Here is a 14,745-nt window from a genome sequence, read left to right on the forward strand (position 1 = left end):
CCCTGTGGGTGGCAGTGCTAGTGATGTACAGAATCCTGGGACTAGTGTCAGTAACTCTATGGATATGCTGAGTGATCTGGGCGTGCACTGCTCTGGTGGCCTTTATGGTCAGGAGGTGACATGCGGTGACAAGAAAGGAAGAGCTGGCCCAAAGGGATTCAGCCCAGGGTGAGGTCCACGGAAAGGCCAGGGCCAAGAGGCAGCCAGCACCCCAGGCCGATGGTGGCCTCATATCGCCCATGCCAGAGGCCAGTCCTCGATTGCTCCAAACCCTCACTCGAGGGTTCAAAAGGTTCAAAAGGAAATGAATTCCCAGCAGGGTCCAGATGAGCTTCTGAAAAAAAGCATGACAAAACAACCTCCGGAACATCCCGGAATGACCGACGCAAAGTACGCCCCGCACGGCACAGCACAGACAGAATGACCAACGCAAAGTACGCCCCGCACGGCACAGCACAGAGATCTTCAGGGGTAAACCGTGGACGATCTGAATGACAGCACGGCCCGTCAGTAACCTGCAGAGCTGCCTGGCCAAGAAATTGCCAGACGGAGGCAACACTTGCAGGCAAAGGAGGAGAAGAAGGAAAGGCCGGAGCAGGCAGGGGCAGGAGTGGAACAGGCCGCAAATGTTGGAGTGAAGTGCAGACCTTCCTGGCCCACACTCCTCTGAGCATCTGCTCGAGGACAGTAGGGACCACGTGGAGGACAAGGACTTGGCGATGGTGGGGGACAGGGAAGCAGGACATGGCGGTCCCTCAGCATCCCGGCTAGCAGTCCCTCTGAAGAGTGGATGATGATGGTGACTTAGGTGTGTCTTTCGAATATCCTGAGGGGGAGACTGGAAAAGCAGACATGCAATCCTGGGAAGAAATCCAAAGGTGTAAAGAACTCACAGCGGAAGTCCAAAGTCTGCCCAGCGGGCAGGCCTCTCTGCAGGGCACGAGGGCACAGCTGGAAAGGGAGTTCCCAAAACTGCAGCTGAGGGTTCCCGCTGCCTACACTGCACCGAGAACCCATGATGGGGTCTCACGGGAGTCCACGGAGGAGGACGCCTACTGCCTGGGCCTCGACCAGAGACTTCGAAAGGTGCACGAAAACGTGAACCGCGTGTGTCAGACTTGCGACCACTACAAGAAGATGGCCCAAGACCTGGCCCAGGAACCGAAAAAAGACACTTCCAGTTTTCAGAGGGAGATCTTCTTCTGTGAGAAAATGGCCCAGGAAGGCTGGATGGCCGCTGTGTCCGCTGAGAGCGCTCCAGGCGCTCCGGGAAGAAAATGACCACAGCAGGCAGAAGCCGGCTGATTTTGAGGCCACGTTCCAGCCTCTCCAGGGTGGTGCTTTGGCTCCTGGGGTTCTGCCTGCAGCCCACAGGGGCCCAGAAGTGTCCGGGGGACCATGGGCCGACAGGGCCCCCAGAAGGGAGGTGGATCATGATGTGAGGGTTCGGGTCCAGAGTACCTGCTGGTTTGATTCTGTTTTCCCTGTAACCAGGTCCTGAACGCCCAGAGCTGTGGCAGAACATCAGCCAGTGCTGCTCCCTTTAAGGCACTTTTGATTGATCTCTTGTTAGTTTAGTTCATTAGTTGATGCTGAAGTTGCTTATATTGATGTCTGATAGATGGCATTAGGAGTAAGGTACTATTTTTCAAGTAAAGATTGTTTAATATAATTCTTGCAAATACACAATTTCCACATTTCTGGGCCTCCATAAGTACGCAGGGCAAGTATTTCATTTTCATTTAGAAAAAGGGCGTCTCTTACCTCAACATCATTGTGTTTGTTATGGATAGGAAGACATAGGCCATATCTGATCTATGAGCTGTTATTAGAAAATAGCACAGTAAATTGGCTGGAATAAACTTTGGTTTTAAAACAGTGCCAAAAGAGTCATAAAATTCTTTGTCTCTGACCCAGAATTCTTGGGTCTTCTGTCAGCATCCATTGACTATATCAGATGATTTTATTGACTTATAAATAGGGTAAAGTCAATCCCTTTAGGAGCTTTTTATGAGACAGATGGCATACTGGCAGAGATATGACCGTCTGGGATAGAGCCAAATAATGAGCCTTAAGGGAAGTCCTTGAGATTCAGTGGTAGATACGTTGAACAAATTATATAGTCTTTTGTCCAACAAATGGTTATCCACTATGCAGCCTTTTTTTGAGATGTAGTTTCACTCTTGTTGCCCAGGCGGGAGTACAATGGCACAATCTTGGCTCACTGCAACCTGCGCCTCCCAAGTTCAAAAAATTCTCTTACCTCAACCTCCCTAGTAGCTGGGACTACAGGCGCATACTACCACAACTAGCTAATTTTTGTATTTTTAGTAGAGACAAGGTTTTGCTGTGTTGGCTAGGCTGGTCTTGAACTCCTGACTTCAGGTGAGCCACCCACCTCAGCCTCCCAAAGTGCTGGGATTACAGGCTTGTGCCACTGCGCCCAGCCCACTATGCAGCCTTTAAATAAGGGGGGCAAACCTGAACAGCAGGTGGTCAGCTCAAGAACACCTTTCCTATAAGCATGTGGATCTCCTCACTAATTCAGCTGTCAGTCGTATTGTGGCAATTAGCAATAAATTTCTTCTGGGGTTGAAGAGGAAGGTTCTACCAACTTCAGACAATATTTACAGAGACATAAAGAAAGAAGTCATAAAGAAATATTCAAAGTTCAAAAAAAGAAAGAACATGAGTTCTTATTGATGCCTCTAACTCTAACCCAGAAACACAGGCCCTGTTCTAACCTTCTTTGGCGGTGGGGGAAGGATATTAAAAGCCATCAACTTCTGAATGATTAAACAGAGTGGTAAGCTTCTGTTCCTGGGGATTTTCTTCAAAGACAGAGTAATCTCTTTTGCCTTCACTTCACATATGGTCCAGAAGTTTCAGCATTTCATAATGTAACTTCTATTAATATTAAGAACTACAACTATCTCAGTGATTACTTTCAAATGGCACAATTTTTACTTATAGTTGATCTGTCTCCTGTTTACTTAGGAAATGGGTTGTAAACAAGTTAATTACCATCACTGCTGACCCTAATTGAGTGCCTACTGTGTGCATGTGTGTAGTTTATGTCAATCCTCCTGTCCTTTTCCTATCTTATCAGTCAGGAAACCGAGACACAGGTGGGTCGAGGAGTTGATCCCAGGTCCTGTAGCTAAGATGGTGTAGAGTCCAGCTTCTGACCTAAGTGGTTTGTCCCAGAGCCTGTGTTCTTGACCGTCACGGTATCTTGCATCTGCTAAGAAGTACAAACAGGACCCATGACAGAGAGTAACTCCCAAACTGCCCCGAGAGAAAACGGCAGCTGATGGGATCCTGCTCAGAGGATTTGGAACCAACAACTCTTTCCAGTGGCTCTTTCTCTGGCCTCTTCAGGACTAGGCTGAATTTCTGTCAGGAGAAGGGGATTAAGAAGCAAAGGAATGGCCAAGTCCCCTAGAGAACCTGTTTTCTGCCCAGTCCCTGTTGGATTCCAAATTCTGATATGTTTTCCATGAGAAACAACCCATTTAAACCTGACACTGCTCGTTTGAACTTGACACCAGGAATTTAGCCCCAGGTGAATAGCAGTTAAGGACGTGTGTTATTAAGTAGGTGAGGCCCCTTGGGAGCAGAAATTCTTCCCAGGTACACGGTTGTCAAATGCTTTAGCTGTAAGTGCTTAGATCGTTGCAATGTGTTATTGTCTCATTAGATATTTGCTGTGAAGGGAGTGGTTATTCTTTGCTTTTTTCAAAGAAGTTTGTTTTCAATTTTTTCCATCTCACAGGTAAAAATCCAAGTGTCTGTAAGAACTAGCATTTTAAACAGATTTTGCTGCTTTAATTATTGTTAAAATGGTTCCCTCATCTGTGTGTTACATAGACATCTTGGGTATTTAGAGAAAATATGAGCTAGGGGGAGCATAACAAACTCTGATTATTCATTTCAGTGGGTGCTTGCCGGAACGGGGCCTGCTGTGAGAATGCGTCAGAGCACACACAGCCCTGCAGCCCTCCTCTGCTTGATTTTGATGAAATGTTGTGAATGATTTCCCTTGCTTTTGGCTGCAATATCTTAAACATGTGGGATGGTTTTGACAGAAAATAATTCCACCACACAGTTAACAGCGTCTCCCGCTCCCTACTGCTGTGCTGCTCATGGCCGGCTCAGTTGGTCTTTTATGCTTGACCTTGGAAGGGGGCTGTGGCTGGGGGACAGAGTAAAAATGTAATGCAAAAAAAATTTAATGAGATGTTAAATGTTACATTCCAGGAGTTTGGCAGAATATAATATGCTTAGTTTTTTCTCTTAGAGTATTTTAAAACTATAATATGCATGCTAGAACATGTATGAACCACCAGAGAATTTGTTTTAGGAAGCACTCATGAGTCCACTCTTCTTTTTATTTTTATTTTTATTTTTATTTTTACTGTAAAATGGTGCCTGAGCAGTATATATTTTATTGTGCCCTAGGTTTAGTTATCTTGATACAGATCTCCAAACTACTGGCTTCATAGTGTCAGATTATGAATTGGATAGAGTGAAAAAATATCAGACTTGACTTTTTATAGTCCCCCCTACAAGAATTATTCTCCATCGTTAGCAGGCTTGAGAGCTGTTGGGAAGCTTGCTACAGTGTCGATTTCTGGGGCTTGCCCAGTAGGCATTCCGATTCTGTAGGTCTGGGGAGATTTCGTATGTGAGGGACGGAGTGGAACACACGGGCAGAGTCAGTGTGTGAAGAACGGGGTGAAACACACGGGGAGAGTCAGTGTGTGAGGAACCGGGTGAAACATGGGGAGAGTCAGTGTGAAGAATAGGGTGAAACATGGGGAGAGTCTGTGTGTGAAGAACGGGGTGAGACACACGGGGAGAGTCAGTGTGTGAGGAGGAACGGGGTGAGACATGGGGAGAGTCAGTGTGTGAGGAACGGGGTGAAACACGGGGAGAGTCAGTGTGTGAGGAACGGGGTGAAACATGGGGAGAGTCAGTGTGTGAGGAACGGGGTGAAACACACGGGCAGAGTCAGTGTGTGAGGAACGGGGTGAAACATGGGGAGAGTTAGTGTGTGAGGAATGGGGTGAAACATGGGGAGAGTCAGTGTGTGAGGAGGAATGGGGTGAAACATGGGAAGATTCAGTGTGTGAGGAACGGGGTGAAACACAGGGGGAGAGTCAATGTGTGAGGAATGGGGTGAAACATGGGGAGAGTCAGTGTGTGAGGAATGGGGTGAAACACACAGGGAGAGTCAGTGTGTGAGGAACGGGGTGAGACACATGGGGAGAGTCAGTGTGTGAGGAACGGGGTGAAACATGGGAAGATTCAGTGTGTGAGGAACGGGGTGAAACATGGGGAGAGTCAGTGTGTGAGGAATGGGGTGAAACACACAGGGAGAGTCAGTGTGTGAGGAATGGGGTGAGACACATGGGGAGAGACAGTGTGAGGAATGGGGTGAGACACATGGGAAGAGTCAGTGTGTGAGGAACGGGGTGAAACATGGGAAGATTCAGTGTGTGAGGAACGGGGTGAAACATGGGGAGAGTCAGTGTGTGAGGAATGGGGTGAAACACACAGGGAGAGTCAGTGTGTGAGGAATGGGGTGAGACACATGGGAAGAGTCAGTGTGTGAGGAACGGGGTGAAACATGGGAAGAGTCAGTGTGTGAGGAATGGGGTGAAACACATCGGGAGAGTCAGTGTGAAGAATAGGGTGAAACATGGGGATAGTCAGCGTGTGAGGAATGGGGTGAAACACATGGGGAGAGTCAATGTGTGAGTAGGAACAGGGTGAAACATGGGAAGATTCAGTGTGTGAGGAATGGGGTGAAACATGGGAGAGTCAGTGTGTGAGGAATGGGGTGAAACATCAGGAGAGTCAGTGTGAAGAATAGGGTGAAACATAGGGATAGTCAGTGTGTGAGGAATGGGGTGAAACACATGGGGAGAGTCAGTGCGTGAGGAGGAACAGGGTGAAATATGGGAAGATTCAGTGTGTGAGGAATGGGGTGAAACACACAGGGAGAGTCAGTGTGTGAGTAGGAACAGGGTGAAACATGGGAAGATTCAGTGTGTGAGGAACGGGGTGAAACGGGTAGAGTCAGTGTGTGAGGAATGGGGTGAAACACATCGGGAGAGTCAGTGTGAAGAATAGGGTGAAACATGGGGATATCCCAGTCAGTGTGTGAGGAATGGGGTGAAACACATGGGGAGAGTCAGTGTGTGAGAAGGAACAGGGTGAAACATGGGAAGATTCAGTGTGTGAGGAACGGTGTGAAACATGGGGAGAGTCAGTGTGTGAGGAATGGGGTGAAACACACAGGGAGAGTCAGTGTGTGAGGAACGGGGTGAGACACATGGGGAGAGACAGTGTGAGGAATGGGGTGAGACACATGGGAAGACACATGTGAGGAACGGGGTGAAACACATCGGGAGAGTCAGTGTGAAGAATAGGGTGAAACACATCGGGAGAGTCAATGTGAAGAATTGGGTGAAACACATGGGGATAGTCAGTGTGTGAGGAATGGGGTGAAACACGGGTGAGTCAGTGTGTGAGGAATGGAGTGAAACACACGGGGAGAGTCAGTGTGTGAGGAATGGAGTGAAACAGATGGGGACAGTCAATGTGAAGAATGGGGTGAGACACGGGGAGAGTCAGTGTGAGGAACAGGATGAAACAACGGGAAGAGTCAGTGTGTGAAGAACAGGGTAAAACACATGGCGAGAGTCAGTGTGAAGAATGAGGTGAAACATGGGGAGAGTCAGTGTGAGGAACGGGATGAGACACACGGGGACAGTCAGTGTGAGGAACGGGGTGAGACACGGGGAGAGTCAGTGTGAGGAACAGGGTGAAACACAGAGGGAGATTTAGTGTGTGACAAACAGGGCAAAACATGGAGAGAGTCAGTTTGAGGAACAGGGTGAAATACATAGGGAGGTTTAGTGTATATAAAGATATTTGAAATCTGTGCAAAAAAGAGATAATTCAGTAAATAGTGGTGGAATAAATAAGAGAAGGAAAAATATGAGAAGATAAATTCAAAATGGAACAAGGATTTAAATGTAAAACAGCGAAATCATGAGACAGAAGACGAATAAATTTTTAAATAATCTTCAAAATGGAATGAATTATTTAATCATGATACAAAACTCATAAGCCATGGCTGAAAATGATGAATAAGCCTGACTATATGAAAACTTCTGAGTGGCATAAATGCCATAAACAGGAATCAAATACAAATAGCAGGTTGAAAAAAATTCGGAAAATGTATTACAAGGGGCTAGGTTCCATAATATGCAAAGAACAATTACAAATAAGTAAGAGGAAAAAACCTCCAAATAATCCAAAACCAACCTGGGCAGAGAACATGTACAAGAATGTCATGGAACAAGAAACATTCATGGCTTCTAAAAAGTTATTCACCATCCTTGAATAAAAGTTTCTCAGAATTAATGTCAGATTTTTTTCATTGAGAAAGAACTTCAAAGTACGATGCAGTTTTACTCTTGGGGTGACTTATGAACATTAATATACTTGTCAAGTTGGCTGATCTGGCCTGTGCTCCCCTCATGCTTCTATGGAATGTTGATAATTGGACCGGGAGCTCTCCTGGGCATAAAATGATGGGGTTGAGTAGGATAACGCTACGAAGGGCCTTTACTTGTTTCTTCTACTTGCATCATTTCCTCAGTCCTTTTGGCATTCTGTAAGAAAAGAGTGCCATGCCGTCATCCTCGCTGAGACGGCTTTGCAAAGATTCATTTAAGAAACATTAATATAACACTTATGGTGTGCCCTGCATTATTCTGAGCACTTTATAATATCAGCCTCCTTTTCCCTTACGTAAACACTGAACATTGCTGTAAAATGTCCACCCAGCCTGGTGGAATGCATGGACGACACAGACCTGAGGGAGGTGAGCACTGAAGGGTATTTACTGGTGGAGACGATCGCGTTCTTTCTGTGAGTGGTACACTTGGGCTGCCTGTCTGTATTTACCCTCTCATGTGAGGTGCTCATCTGGGCCACCTGGGAACGACTCGGAGCCAAAACCCGTGGCCAGGACGCCTGAGTATACTCAGGCAGAGGGGAGTGGAGGTGGAGCTCATCTCTCTCCAAAGGAACCTTCCCAGTAAACCTCCATAGGGAAAAGCATTCTTCTACCCTCAGCCTACGGGTTTGATTCGCTTCCCTCACAGGCAGGGCTTCAGGATTTCCTCTGGTGTACCTGCCTTCCTTTCCCGCAGCCATCAGTGGAGGAGGACCACAGAGAATTTAACCAGCCCTGAAATTAGATCGAGGCAGCTGCCATGTTGCCAGGTTACTTCCACAAACAACAAAACAAGGACCCTTATTGGGCAGCACAGGCCTGTTGGAAATGCTGGAGCCCACAAGAATGTTGTTTCCTGATCCCCCTCCCCTGCTGAGAAGCCTCTGCGTGCCAGGGACTAGCTCGGGGCTCTTCCTGTGTCCAAGAGACGGGACAGGCCACTGCCTGGACCTCACTGGAATACAGGCTGGTTAGCATCAGAGCCTGGGACTCGGAGGAGACTCCCTTTCTTGTTGTTTTCACCCTCGAAGCCTCCCTCCCAGCCCACTTGGAAGGCTGGGTGAGCCTCTAGTCCCGGGTCTTTTCCAGTTGACTGTCTCAGCACTCACCACCCTTCCCACTAAGTCCGCAGATCCCTCCACTACCCACTCCTCCTTTCTGCTGAAGGCGACTTGGGGTGATTTTTGTCATCTAGTCATTCAGCAGATGCTTACTGATTGCCTCCCAAGAGCCAGGTACTGTGAGGACCCCTGGACATGAAAACAAAAGCCATCGTCCTGGTTCAAAGACATCCACAGCCTGTTTGGACAGAGAGACACTTCACAAGGGGATGGTATGACGATAGGGGTATGACAGGAAGAGGGGAAGAGCATCTAGCCTGGTGGAGGGGCTGCCAGGCTGAGCTCTCCAGGAGGCCGTGTGAGATGTTGCCACGTGTACAGGAGGAGCAGGTGCAAGAACTTGAAGTTCCACCACCAGCAGCCGATTTTAAATGGCTGTGGCTTCGGGGGTGAACGGGGGAAGAGTAAGACATGAAGCCTCATCCTGCTAAGGTGTTGGTTTGATTCTCCAGCAGCAATCAGAAGATGTTGGAGAATCCTATTCATAGGAATACTTGCTAGATTCACAGTTTGAAGAGTCCCCACCATGGACACATGGATTGCGTGAGGCTAGAGGGCCAGGAAAGGCAACCGCGGGAGTCCCTGTGAGAAGCGAAGAGGGGGTGACTGCAGCAGAGGCAGCGGCTTGGCAGTGAGGCTGGAGGAAGGATAAGCAGGCTTTATCACAGAGCAGTGAGGGGCTCTAGACGGTAAGCCATGTGGGGGAACTTGGTGGTTTCTGGCTTGGGAAGCAGCAGGTTTGCGAGAAGAGTGGCAGATTCGAGGGTGAGAGGTGGTTGGTCGGGCTTTGACAAGTTGTATTTGTGAAGTCCATTTGCCATGAGCAGCACTTAGCTAGTTCAAGGGGGAGGTGTGTCCAGACGTGGAAGAGAAAGGGTGGAGTCTGTGGCCCCCGAGCCTGTAACCACACAGCATGAACGTCAGGTCCCTGAGATGCTCTGCAGGACAGTGTCCACCATGGGAGGCAGTCACCCATCCTTCATCCTGACTCAGTGCTTTCATCCCCATCACTTGAACTTGATTGGTCCCCTTTGTGGCCCGGCAGCTGTTCCTGTGGTCTCCAGCTTTCCCACTTCTCCGGCCCTCCCCATCCGCAGTGGCTCAGGAGGGACTCCAGCTGGGCTCTGAATTCCACCCTCCATCCTGACCACTCAGCCTGCCCGGAGCTGGCCGCCGCTGCTGCTTTGGGATGGGGGTGGGCTTCAGATAGTCAGGGAGGAAACCCTGAGTAATGCTGGCATTGATGGGCCACGCAGACTGTGATCAGCTCTGGGAACGTCTGTGAAGGACCAGCCTGGGGACGGGGCTGGCCTGGGGGAATCTGCATCCACACTTCCCGCCGTCGCGGTAATTCTCAGTGATTTCTGCATGTAGGTTGGTCTAGAAAGTCTAAAAATAAGTCTTCACCGTCAAAACTAACTCTGCGTGTTTATACCTTGGCTTGGGTGAACTCGTTTCAGTTTGCCTGTTTCAGCACCTAGCACGATGCCCAGCATATAGTAGACACTATACACTTGTTGAAAAAAAAAATGAACAAAAGTCACTAGATGCCGTACCCTCCCATCGTCGTAATGACGGGAGGCCTGTGGTGGCACCTTTCTGCCTCATGGGCCTGTGCAGTGGCCTCTCCTGAAGTGCACCTGGAGTTCTCAAATGTTCCTGGTTTTACATGTTTGCAAGGCATTCTGGGAAGTGAATTCTCACCTTCACAAAACTCTCCTCGCAGATTGTAGGCACACCGTTTGTAACGACAGCAATTTATCTGACGCTAACTGGATGTCCTACTATTCAGTTCAATTCAGACTCTGACTACCTGGAGTCGGCGTAGACCCTGTGAGTTAAGAGCTCTGTCCTGCAAGACTGCCTCCCATTTCAGACTAGAGCTGCAAGTTTCCAGTATCCCCAAGTTACCTGCATTTCTGTGTAACAGACTACAAATTTGGGGTCTCCTATGACCTCCTCTCAAATTCAGTACTTCACTAGAATGGACTCATAGAACTCAGGAAAGCACTGTACTGTCAAAGGAAGGAATTACAACAAATTTATTCTTAAATATTCTTTAGAGACAGTATCTTGTTCTGTCACCCAGGCTACAGTGCAGTGGTACAATCATAGTTCACTGCAGCCCCACACTTGCCAGGCTCAAGCAGTCTTCCAGTAGCTCCTGAGTAGCTGAGTCTGTAAGCACACACCATCACACCTGGCTAATTTTTCCTTTTTTGTAGAGATGGGGCCTTGCTATGCTGCTGAGACTGGTCATGAACTCCTGGTCTGCAGCGATGCTCCCGCCTTGACTGCCCAAAGTACTGGGATTACAGGCATGAGCCACTGTGCGTGGCCCGAATTTAGTTTAAAGATCTCAATTGGCTTTATTCATGATTCTAGAATTGACAACGAATCATTCCATAAAATAGAATAAGTGTTCCCATGAGCTGAGCAGAGGGGATTGGCTTTATAGACAGAGCAGAGCTGAAGAAAGCAGGAGCCAGGAACAGGAGCCTGCTAGTCATTTCAAAGATACTTTTCTTGGGGGACAGGCAGAGGGAAGGACAGGGAAACAGAACGATAGAAAAATATCAGATTAGTTAACATTTTATGTAAGGATTAAAGCCAAGAGAACTTCATTCCACGGCTACTGAAGATTTCAGCTGGCCTATTTGGGAAATTGGCTGTTACCTCTTGTGACTTCTCAGAAGGTCAGATAACCACTTAGTTTGGGTTTGGTGAAGGGGAACTTAAGCATGAGTGACTGTGTTTATTTTTAGTCTGGTCTCTTGGGGCCTAATGCAGGAGCTTAGTCCCAAGCAAAGGCCTCCTATAATATTAATTTGACATACAGTTCTGTTGTTGTGGACACAACACAGGAGTAGCTAAATGGGAGAGACAGCGAGGGCAAAGGGCGAGAGTGGGACAAGGAGCTTCCAGCCTCTCTGGGGTGCCACTCCCAGCAAACCAGTGTGCTCAGCAGTCCGGACCCTCTCAAGCCTTGTGTTCAATAGTTCCTATTGAGGCTTCATTACTTAGTCATGATTGATTAAATCTCCAGCCCGAGAGGCTGGGGTTGGGGCTGAAAGGTTCAACCGTCTTAACCATGTGGTTGATTCCTCCAGCAACAAGGCTCATCCTGAAGAGGCCACAGGATGGTCTAGGGCCATACCCTATCAAACTCAGGCATGGTTGAAGGGGCTCTTCAAGAATACCAGAAGACACTCCTATCATGCAGGGAACTTCGAGGGTCTGGGGAGAACTGTGCCAGGAACCGGGGCAAAGACTGAGTCTGTATTTTTTATTATGGGAACATGTTTTGACACTCAAGAGTGGTTGTTCCTTCCAATCTTAGTTCACATTAGAGGGACTTTCGCTGGCCGGATTCTTCCTGTAATCGCCTGTTCTTTAGAAGGACAGAGTGGGCCTCTGCCCCGCTCCGCCCCAACTCCGGTGCATATGACAGTTTGAAACATTTTGAGCCCCACATGTGTCTGTCAAGATGGAAATAACGGCCTCTGGCTTGTGGTGCCGGTGGGTGCTTGTGCCATTGGGGCCCAGTGGGAGTGAGGTGGACAGAGTCACGGGGTTGAGTTACGCCCTGTCTCACCTCTCATTAGGCATGTCACTTCTGCCTTCCGAAGATTTAATGAGACCCACCTCTATCATGGAAGGAGCCTGAGGGTATGCTTTTCTTACCTTTCCGTCTCCAGACCTATGTTTTAAACTGTGAAGGAATGAGCCTCTTGGCCATGGTCATCCTCAGGATGGAGATGTTGGGCTGTGGCACATGATACCTGTTCTCTTGTAAGCCTGGTGAACCCGTGCCGCTCCTCCTTGTCCTGCAGTTGGCTTGATTAGAGGGGTTGAGGAAGCACTTCACCTGTGAATGTGATTTCCTCTCACCTGCCGGCCCAGAGACATCCTTGCTTGCCAGGTGCTCCTCACCCCACCCCCAGTAGGGTAGCAGGTGACATCTCCCCCTGCACCCCATTGTGGGCAGAGATGAGCCCCACCCTTTTTCTGTGCTTTGATAAAGACTTCAGGAAGAGGCTGGGCGCGGTGGCGCACGCCTGTAATCCCAGCACTTTGGGAGGCTGAGGCAGGTGGATTACTTGAGGCCAAGAGTTCAAGACCAGACTGGGCAACGTGGTGAAACCTGTCTTTACCAAAAAATACAAAAATCAGCCAAGCGTGGTGGCACACACCTATAATCCTAGCTACTCGGGAGACTGAGGCACGAGAATTGCTTGAACCCGGGAGGCAGAGGTTGCAGTGAGCCGAGATCGTGCCACTGCACTCCAGCCTGGGCAACAGAGCAAGACACTGTCTTTGAAAAGCAAACAAACAAAAAAAGACTTCAGGAGGAAGTAGAAAACAGATATCATGCCAAACTGCACAGAGAAAAGCACTTTTCTGGAATCTTTCAAATATAAACGTTCTGCTGCCAGAAAAACTCAAGCGTAATCCCTGTGACAGGCGTGGGTCTTGTCTGTCACAAACGAGAGAGTGAATGTCGGGGTGTACGTTTCCCTGCAGTTTGGAAGCACAGGTACCCACTGACTTGGCTCCAGGGACATATTTCCTTTGGCTGAGAGGCTGGGGCCATCGTCTTTAACATGGTAGACCCTAGTTAGGCGCTCTTCCAGCTAGGACTGAAGGGTCCTCCCTGCATGTGATTTGAGTCCCATAGGAATTTGAATGCCAGAGTAGAATTTCCTTGGTAACTTTAAACCTCTTGAAGCCATTTACAGGCTCTGAGGTGGGTGGAGGAAGGGGCGGGGAGGTAGGCTCTGTCCCATCACTCCCTGTCCCTGTTTTGATTTTGTGTCTGCCTTCTTCTCTTTTCCAATAGCAATTCTTCTGGTTGAGGATTGTGTTACCTCTTGCCTGCAATATTAGAGGAGCTTCCAGATTCTTCTCCTCACCTCCATCCATTCTGTGCACCATTTTTTCCTAGACTGTGGAGCTGACGCTGTCACTTCCTGTCCTTCAGTGGCCTCTGGGTGTAGACAGACATGGTGTGCCTCCCTCTCTCAGCTCCAACCACTCAGACATTCTCTCCATTCAGGCCCATGTCATTCATTTGCACATCCACCATAACAGCCCCAGCAGTGCCGGGTGCAGAATCAACTTTTAATAATCTTCAGGAATGTGTGCACTCTCCTGTCTCTGGGCCTCTGCTCAGGCTGTCCCATCCCAAATTCTTACCTGCATTTGCCTAGCCTTCATGGCCACACTTAAGGTGACCACCTCTGGGCGTCTTTCTGGGCTTCACTGAACAGAACACATCACTTTCTCCCCTCTGCTCCTGAACACATCACTTTCTCCCCTCTGCTCCTGAACACATCACTTTCTCCCCTCTGCTCCTGAACACATCACTTTCTCCCCCTCTGCTCCTGAAGCACGTTATGTCGTAGTGCTGTGGATGAGAGGAGAGTGCCCCCAAATGAACCCTGTTTGTCCATGCTCTAAAGCACAGGTGCCAGAAGGCAGGACCAGTGGTTTCCCTGGCCCCTGGGAGAGGGACTGGCATGCAGCAGCTGCTGGAGAATAGGAACTGCGTCTTTTTTATCTTTGAATCCACCACAGCATTTTCACATTGCAAAGAGGTCAATAGATTTTTTTAGGCTGGTATGGCCGTGGACCCCATCCAAGTACTAGCCAGGCCTGACCCTGCCTAGCTTCCAAGATCAGACAAAATCGGGTGTGTTCAGGGTGAGATTTTTTTTTTAATTGTTCATTTAAATAGAGTTCATGCCCTAAAACCTTTGTGAGAACATCCTTTTACAGATGAAAGTCCAGATATGCCATCCTGTATTGTAGCCATGGTGGGTATAACCATGCTTGTTTCCAAACTGTCACAGCACATTGCATATTTTCTCTGATTTGTGAAAGATAATATGTAAAAAGTTTCACAAAAGCATGTGTGCACAAATGTACCAACAGTGGTGTTGGTGTTTTTTAATATTGAGTCACGTAATGGGAAAAAAGTTGAAATGAGCCGTAGCTCTGAAAGTTGAAATGTGTACTGCCATATTCATCATGGTTTTCCTTGCTGTTCTGGAATTCTTCTGTGGGAGCAGGAACACTGTTTTATATATG

General features: G+C 48.3%; 1 protein-coding gene across 2 annotated transcripts in view; it reads left to right on the forward strand.

Annotated features, from left to right (window-relative positions):
- RAB31 (RAB31, member RAS oncogene family) overlaps window positions 1-14,745 on the forward strand; it is a 151,515-nt gene that overhangs the window by 119,361 nt on the left and 17,409 nt on the right. The window lies entirely within an intron of this gene.

This window comes from Macaca fascicularis, chromosome 18 (genome assembly GCF_037993035.2).
Source record: "Macaca fascicularis isolate 582-1 chromosome 18, T2T-MFA8v1.1".
Taxonomy (NCBI): domain Eukaryota; kingdom Metazoa; phylum Chordata; class Mammalia; order Primates; family Cercopithecidae; genus Macaca; species Macaca fascicularis.